The sequence below is a fragment of the Asparagus officinalis genome, chromosome 7 (genome assembly GCF_001876935.1).
Source record: "Asparagus officinalis chromosome 7, Aspof.V1, whole genome shotgun sequence".
NCBI lineage: Eukaryota > Viridiplantae > Streptophyta > Magnoliopsida > Asparagales > Asparagaceae > Asparagus > Asparagus officinalis.
The window spans coordinates 96,611,782-96,621,284 of NC_033800.1; the positions used below are offsets into that span (position 1 = coordinate 96,611,782).

General features: G+C 34.0%; 1 protein-coding gene across 3 annotated transcripts in view; it reads left to right on the top strand.

Annotated features, from left to right (window-relative positions):
* LOC109848639 overlaps nt 7,765-9,503 on the top strand; it is a 15,151-nt gene continuing 13,412 nt past the window's right edge. For all 3 annotated transcript variants that reach the window (XM_020418254.1, XM_020418256.1, XM_020418253.1), the window contains exon 1: nt 7,765-8,087. The gene's annotated coding sequence lies outside the window, so the exon portion shown is untranslated. The remainder of the gene's footprint in view (nt 8,088-9,503) is intronic.

Genomic DNA, 9,503 nt, shown 5'->3' on the forward strand with positions numbered 1-9,503 from the left:
CAAATTCTATGAATAAAACAATAAATAAAAGAATTACAACTTCAGACCTCAATCAATACAAGTCATGTTGAATCACACTACCCACGGGTAGATGGCGCAGTCACAATTTTAATATCCTAGTAAGGAAAAACTCACAAAAAATATGCCTTGTATGACAACCTCAGCCTTAGACCCTACTCTTGGGTAACTAACATGGGAGCATGCATGTGATCTGTGAAATCCTTTATCTAACACAACGATGCTTTTGTAAGGTGCACACAATATCCTATGGTATCAATAACCTTACTCAATCGCCTTGCGGAAATAGGCTTATCACCCTATTCCGGAACACAATGATGCAACATAGAGTGTCGTCCAGCCGCGGTCTCATTGCAGGGTAAAAATTAACACACTCTGAGTGTAATCCAGCCGTGGTCTCATAGTAGGAATACTGACTAACCCCACTCAACATCCACTCATTCATGAAATGCAACATGTATCACTATCTATCATGACAAGTCAAATTATATGTTACGCACCTCTAAATGCTCGTGCTTGTTCAACATAAGTACGTGTACACTCTCATGGTCACGTGTATGAATCTATGTGCAACTCGTGTTCCGTGGTTGCGATCAAACAAACATGGTAAACACAATCCCTTAAATCAGTAAGACATCGGTCGACTGAAGTATGCCATCGGTTGACCGATCGACGTCATGCACAATGTGCACATGCAACACAACATGGATCGGTCAACCGACTCCTTTGTTTCGTTCGACCGACCCGACCATAACCTGATAGTAAATTTTAGGTTCGGGTTTTGAGCTTTATTTCCTCAAATTGATATTTTTACACAAAAACACATATGTTACAAGTTGTTAATGTGATTAGGGCTCAGTTAATTACATGAAAACAAAATCTATTATATTTGTATGAATCATATCAACCCTAACATATTCATGTTCGTGAACATTATCATGAAAACCATAAATCTTAACAAAATCTCCTGCTAAAATTTATTTCAAAGGTTAAAATCAAAACTAAGAATCAGTTTCATCACATTTCAAAATCAAAAGATCAAATCTTATAGTTTTATGGTTTAAAAGAAAGATCTTTATACTTAAACTAGGTTCTAAGACTCAATAAAACCAAATAAAACTCAATAAAATCAAATAAAAATAGGGATGAGATTAGAGAAGATAAAACTCGCCTCAAAACATGCAAGAACCCCCAAGTATGCATGAAAACAGGTTCTCCTTCGCCACCAGTCGACGATCTCACCCTCTTCTCGGTATTTGCTTCACAAAGCTCTTCAAAATCACCAAAATAAATCTAGGATTTTTAGGGGATAGGGTGGCAGTTAGGGTTCAGAAAATATATGATGAAAAAGAGAATTTTCGGGTGTATATATGTATATATACCTACAAACCCGAAACGACACAAAAAGACCCGAAACCCAGTCAAACTGGGAATCTTCCCGTCTCTCGACTGATACTTGACATCAGTCGACTGGAAAGCTTGTATTGGTCGACTGATAGTAGCCATCAGTTGACCGACCCGATGCTAAAACCAGTTTTCAAGTTTGCATGTTTTTACATCTTTTGTGCATGTTTAACACTTGTATACTCTCATATATACACTTAATTGATCTCAAATCAATTACTATCATACTCATCATCAATAATGATATTTATCATAATAAAAACTCATTTAATATTATTTTCCATAATATCTTAAAAATTTACAGGGTTTCGTGACGCCCCAAGGTTCACACAAGGCTGCAGTCCAAGGTGAAACCCGGATTGTCAAACCTGCCTAGCACCAAACACCATGCTACGACATGTTTTACCATCACAGTCACTATCTCTCTAGTGGAAACAACAAATAGGTGAAGGTACAAACAGGTAAATAATAAAAGTAGTACAAAATCAGATATGCACGGAAGAAATATATCAACAAATGAGCCCAACTAAAATAGAATGAAGATATCTCTGAGTCAGAAATACATCTCAACACAATGAGTCAAATGAAATCTCACTAAGGCACTCAGCCTCTATAAAAATGAATACAACTCTAAAATCTGAACAATGAACATAACTATATAGTGGAGCTTCAACTGCTAAAACCGTGCGACAGCGACTATGCTAGAACTCCGTCATCCTGTGGCTCTCTGAAACTCTGATCTGCCTGAAAGATACAATTTAAACAAAAAGAACAACAATAAGAGCGTCAGAGTGCTACAGCAAGATCACCTCCATCCGCCCCCAGGGAAAGGGTTGCTAGATGAAGTGGAGGCTCTATCTATTAAGCATAGTCTACCTATATCATTTTCTCCGTATCTAATGGAGTTAATATTTAGACACCTACAAGACGAGACGTAGTACGTCGAGCGAAATAATCCAAACAAGGAAACCCTCATATATATACTATACGTCTCAAATTATAAATCCCAAAATACCAAATCCAACTCTATGAATAGAAACAACACTCAAAGAAATACTCCAAGCCTCAACTACATAGAACCAATGTTAAAATCCCGAACTACTTCTCAAGTAGTTGGCGCAATAATAAGAGAATATCGTTCAACTCAAAGAAAAGATCATCATAGGCCATATCATGTATGCCACGAACCAAAGAAAGTACCCTACTCATGGGTAATCTAATATGGGAGTAACTATAACTGATAACACATATATGTGTGCATCTCTTTATGCAATAGCGATACTCTTGTAATATTCTTACTCAATCGCTCTGCGGCAATAGGCTTTATCTCCCTATCCCGGATACATAGAATGACGATACTTTTGTAATTTCCTACTCAATCGCCCTGCAGAAATAGGTTTTATTATCTCCCTATTCCGGATACATGTAATAACGATACTATTGTAATATTCTTACTTAATCGTTCTGCGGTAAATAGGTTTTATCTCCCTATTTCCGGATACGTATAAAACAACACTATTCATATGTGTTTATCAATTTAACTCGTGATGAAAGTGTGTCAATCTAACACAATCTAGCATACATGCACTAATCTCGGTGTGCGTGTCCACATCAGAAGTTCACCATCATCCCAGGTGTTTAACAATCACTAATATCATAGTCTATCATCATAAGGTCGAGAAATCTGCTCAACAAACCAAGACCATACAATATAATCATGCACAGCCAAACAGACTGGCGGTCGACCGTGGCGGTCGACCGTGAACCAAGACGGGCTCCAGAGACTACCCAGGTCTCTGTCCTGCACGCGGTCGACCGTGAAGCAAATTTCCAGATTCTCATGTTCTTTGTATATATCGTGTTCTCGTCGTGTTTTTGTGATTCAAACATGATTAAATCTTCATGAAACTTGTATGCAAACATGTCACAGCAGATATGAACATCTGGAAATAACTCAACAATTATAAACATGATTTTATGCATTAGATTTGTATTCAAAATCCTAAAACATGCATAAAAGTTCAAAAAATAACGAATCAAACCTCTTTCTTTAGATTAACCAAATTCTTCAATCTAAAGCATGGACTTTTAACATATTAAACATAAGCATGATTGCCAATCAACTTAGGAAATATATACATTCATTAAATCATATTTTAACACTTAGGTATCACAAACCTAGGGTTTTCTCATCTTTAATCCACATGCAACCTTAATAAAAAGGCAAATTAGGGTTTAAACATGATTAGCACATGATTAACAAGATAAAAACAAATTTAAAAATAACCCTAATGATCATGATCATATTTCTATTGTAAACAGCAAGAAAAATATGTAGATCTAACATGAGTTTAAGATCTAACAATAAAAATCTAATCTTTTTCACATTAGATTAAAATCTAAGCATGTAAACACAAAATAAACTTCTAAGCTAGTTATTTAACTATGGGGATGTGTTTGGATGTAAGTGATCTTGCCTTAATATTATGTGCAAGCCTCTGAAACAATCAACAAGTAAACCACGAGCATGAACAACTCGTTCTCCCTCGCCACACGTCGATGATCTCGCCCTCGTGCCGGTGTTTTGCTTCACAAAGCTCTCCAAACTCAAAAGAAAAAGGTCCAGGGTTTTTAAGGGGAGAGGGTGGCTGCTAGGGTTCATAGATATGATAAAAGGAAAGAATTTTCATGAAAAACACAGGTATTTATAGAGGCAAACCCGAAACAAAACTGTTTGACCCGAACCAGGAAACCTAGTCTGATTAGGAAAACAACCTTCGGTATTTTGGCTGTAACTTTCTCATCGGACCTCGGAATGAGGTGATCTAAGATTTGTTAAAAATCTATTGAAGATACCTACAACTTTGGTCTTTTACACTTTTCCAAATTCTACCTGAATCGGTGTGTAAAATATAAAAACTCTCAACTGGTTATTATTCCCAGATTTTCACTCTTTTGGCCTTTGTGCATGTTTTTTGCATTTGCACTCATATTTTCACAAATATACATTAATTTGATCTCAAATCAATTCTTATCATACTCAAACTTTGCACTCATATTTTCACAAATATACATTAATTTGATCTCAAATCAATTCTTATCATACTCAAACATCTAAATATGTTATTTTTCACCTTATGACATATTTATCATAAAATATTCAAATTTACGGGGTTTTACAGTTTTACACTTATCATGGCTTAAAAAAATTAAAATCGATATTTTTTTCTTTTTACTATACAGTAGCATGGCTCTACGTGTAACTTTATTTGGGAACATGATTATGAAAAAAAGATCAATTCTTTATGACATGATTAAAGATAAGCTCATAATAGCATTATCGGATTTCATGATCTCTAAATATGAAGGTAATATACTTCATTACAAAAATTCTTATTAAAGGTCACTAAACATAAAGTTTACCTTATATCCATCTCAAATTTACTGGGAAGATATGCACGTCATCACAAACTTGTGTCATACACACACACACACACATACACACACACAATTAACTATATAAAAAATATAAATAAGAGGATGGTAAGTAAACCAAGCAAACATCCATATAATACAATAAAAAAATTATATTTTAAAGTTAATATGTAGGGCTCATTCAGAACAAGCTATCAAGACAAAAGCATCGACATCAAGGTTCTTTATAAATGCAATAAAAATTTAAGTTAGCGATATTATACATGCATCACAACATTTGAAAGAGGTATGATATTTTAAAAACCTTCTCTATAATTCACACAATTAAACCTAATTAAAATTTACTAATATACAGATATGTTATTGCATCTTTAAGGCAATATAACTACCAGCTATAGTAGACTTTAGCTGTAGCTTTACGTTTGCAAAGGCTGCAACAAGAAGGTGGATATAGATGTTAATAACGAGTGTCCAAATGATAAATGTTACAGAATCTCTAATGACTTAGGACATTACAAATGTAATACTATTTGATGTAATAAAAACTCTTATTATGTGCACAACACAAGAACCCATTGCAAAGGAAAAAATAGGTCAATCATAACTTAACTTAAATAATGAATTAGAAACACAAAAAAATTATCATATATATGAAATTCACATTGTTATCATTAACATTTATTCTCATTCAAATTACTTGTAAAGTTAGATGAGAAGATAAAAGATGAATGAGCCCAGTGAAAGATAATAACATGAGAAATCTAGGTCCAGCCTCATATCGCAATCGATGTATATGATGAAGACCCACTCCAAAATTACCCTAAAAAAAGATAAAAGTGAAGAATGCTTGATCTCGGCTCAATAAAAAATAAAACAAAAAAATAAAAGATAATATTTTTTTAATATTTTATAGAATAGCCTAATTTTTTGAGTAGAATTAGGAATATTTAGAAGAGATTTTTACAAATTTGTAAATATTTTTATATACTTATTTTGTGGACGCTTTTATTATATAAAATTATACTAGAGCTAACATTAGTATTTAGTTTATGGTTTTTAATGAAGTCTATCAATGATTAGGAATAAAATCCATATTTCCTTTTTTGTCATTTTAGCCACTTTTAATCAATTGTCTAGGCTTATTGGCTTTAATTATTCCTCTTGCTATTATAATACTATTTTTTAAGTATTTTTTACTTTTACAACTCCATACTTCCTTAGGTAAATCTTCCTTTCATGTCGATCCAAATAACATGAATATTCAAATTGGCTTCACATTAGTTTCTTGACAATTCAATTATCAACATGAAACTTAAAATTAGGTATAGCCCTTTAAGCAAATATTAAAGAAGATAAATAATCATAATATTAAATTTTAAAGACACAAGTGAGGAAAAATTATCGAATTGAAATCGAAGAACAATTTTAGTAAGGAAATAAAGCAAAAAATAAATAATTATGATATTTAACTACGTGCAATGCACGTGCATAAAAACTAGTGTGTATAGATATAGAGATAATTTTACCCTAGAAACTGTCAAAAATTTAACACCTCTTCAACTTAGGGGTAAGGTAACAAGTTGAGGGGCAAATTTTGAATTACAATTATTTAGGAGGCAAATTTGAAAATACACGAGGGCATATATCGAAGAAAACCCTTCATTGTATTAAAGATTATTTATATGTAGAAAATGCTATGTTTTTTGGACCAATTTAAATATGTCAAATAGGGTGTCTGGGAGCATTTTTTAGTCAAACTAGCTTTTAAGTTAACTTTTTCATATGTACTTATTTGGTAAAATATCAAATAAAGTAGTATATAAGTCCCATTTTAAAAAGTTGGTGTACCCAAGCTTCTCAAAAACTGGCTTATAAGTTTATTTAAATAATCTAAGTTTGACCAAACTAAATTATTATTCTATCAAAAAATTCTTATATAATTTTTGTTATAAAAAACAAAAGCCACAAAAAGTTGAGATAGCTTAAAGGCTTATAAAACTAAGCCCGTCCAAAGATCATAGCCTCTCCATCAAATCGGAATCTCTGATTTATTTAAAGAAAAATTCATAACTTTTGGATTAGGATTATGATTGAAAAAGAAAACCCATATGCGGTTAGAATAAATACTTTGCATAAATATACTTATTTTATTCCTTTTCATTTTTCTATTTATGTAAAGCTAAATAATTTTTTTGAATTCCTCTTGAATAAAATTGTCTAGTTTCAACGCACCATGAGTGATCCGGACGGTTAATAGGTTTCAATATAATTCCCATGATCTTGGATTCGATTCTGTACTAGGTTATGAAAAAAGAAGAAGAAATAGTCTAATTTCAAAAGCGCTAGAAAGAAGACTTGTTTCCACAATGGAATTGCATTTGCTTATTTTTTATGTCACGTGCACAATGCATGCCCATTTTAACTAGTTATGCTAAAGGGCTTTTCAGATATTAGTTTCTCAAAGCTTCAATGACTTCATATTAGAAATCTTTGAAGTTGTCTATATTCCTCGGGGCCTATTCTTGCAATTTGGTACCTCAATTGCCACAACACCGCTCAACTTATATTTTTTGAGTGGACATGTTTGGACTTCTCAAGGGGAAAGCATTAAGATGAAAGTTAGTTTTGGTAATTGAGGGACCAATTTGCACGAGTTTGTTGAACTTGAGGATGTGTGATCAATTTTGAAGATTTGAGGGACTGATATTGAATTGTTCGAGAGTTGAGGTGCTAACGTCAAAAAAATACCGATGCCGAACAACAAATGTTTCTCGGATGATAATGAAATTACACCTGAAACCAAGACGGAGGGCAGTTAGGGTTTTTCAGTAAAGGGTATAATGGTAATCTAGTAATAAAAGATAAGAGAGGGCTCCTTCATTTTGACCTAAATGCCCTCTTGTTTTCGCCTCAGTCATCGCCGTAACCCTCTTCTGCCCTTTTGTTCCCTTCAAATTCTCCATCTTCCTTCTCTAAAATTCTCTCTGTGCCCTTCTCAATTCTCCCTAATTTTACCCTTCAATTTACCCGCCATTTGCCCGTTCGAAACTACCCCGATTCCTGATGAACCCGAGCTCGATCCTCTCAAATTCTCAGAGTGGATTCTGGGTTCTACGGTTCGGCGTGTGCTCTGATGTTTCGCCATGGAAAGCTCGGTTCTTGATCTGACTTCTTTCTTGGACTGCGAGCGTTTACATCAGTCTGCTCATCAATCTGATATTTTTTGTTCGGTAAACTTTTCCCCCATCTGAATCTTCGGTTTCTTTTGATAAAGGTGTGAAATTTCCGCTAAAGATGAGAACTTTGATTGAAAGACTTCATATAACTAGGTGTTGTATGTTAAATATGAGAACTTTTTACCAACGTTCAGAGGAAATTGTGTACTGATCAGCGCAATGTTTTTTGAGTTATGCCATTTAGTGCATATGCTTTTATTTATTTATTTATTATTATTATTTTTTTTTTGTCTTTATGATATCCGTCGGATAAAATGCGAAATTTGTAATAGGTCACCAAATAAAAACAAATATTATAAAATAAGTCTCAGGTTTTTCAAGTCACACAAATAGATTATTCTAGTTAAAATTTGTTATTGTAACCTATAATTAACTAATGGTTGTTTTTCATGCCAACTTTGTCATTACTTCTGCTGTCTCTGTGCTCTGCTGTTGCCACCACTTTCATCGCTGCTGCCGCCTACAGTTGTTGTCTTGTGCTGAAGGTAGAGGTGTGTAAACTCGGGTAGGGTTAATTTTAGTGGATAGTTAAACCGATTCGAGTTAGATTTCAACAGAAGGCGACCTATTTTGTGCAACTTAAACAAATCAGGTATTTATTTTATAATATCATCTCTTGGGGACCCCATCTTTGGGGGATCAATACCAGAAAAAGGCTAATTTCTTTCACACTTTGATTTCGTTTATTTGGAGCTATAGTTTTTAATTTTCTTCTTGATGATGTTGTGTGATGGTCCATTTGGTACCATATTGACTATATAGTTGTTTTGACATGAGTTTATAGAAATTTAGGGTTTCTCCTTCTAACAACTACCTTTTAGAGGTGAATTCTCCTAGTCTCTAATAACCTCATCGTAGTATCGGTACACGTGAAGTATCACATCAGTTCTCCTAGTAACTCCTTCCGTGCCAGAGTCCAAGATTCTTCCTTAGACTTATCACTCCAATGATACCATAGAAGAAGGCTCCCTTTGAAATATAGTGGAGCATGCTTGAACTTTTGTGATACCAAAATCTCATGTAATATTTAAGAAGTATACTTGAGGATTGAGGATGGGTGGTACAAAATGGAGCTACTTGCATTGTGCTAAGATGGACTCAGATGAGTCAGGGATGCCTTGCCTTGTCTCTGTACCCTCAACAATCAATTTTCTATTTGTTAGACGAGGGTAAGTTGAGTCTTGAACCCATCCACTTAACCCCTAAATGTTCTCAAATCAGCTGCGTGCTATGTATACCGCGCCCTTCAAAGGCCTAATGTCGATTTTCATTGTTGCCTTGCTAGCTTCTTGTGAGGAATTTCATACTCTATACCAAAACTTTAGGTACCATAGGCTCTTTGACCTCGCCTTTAAACTGTCAATCTCATATACAACCTACAATGGGTATAAAATATGTTATTCAGAATGA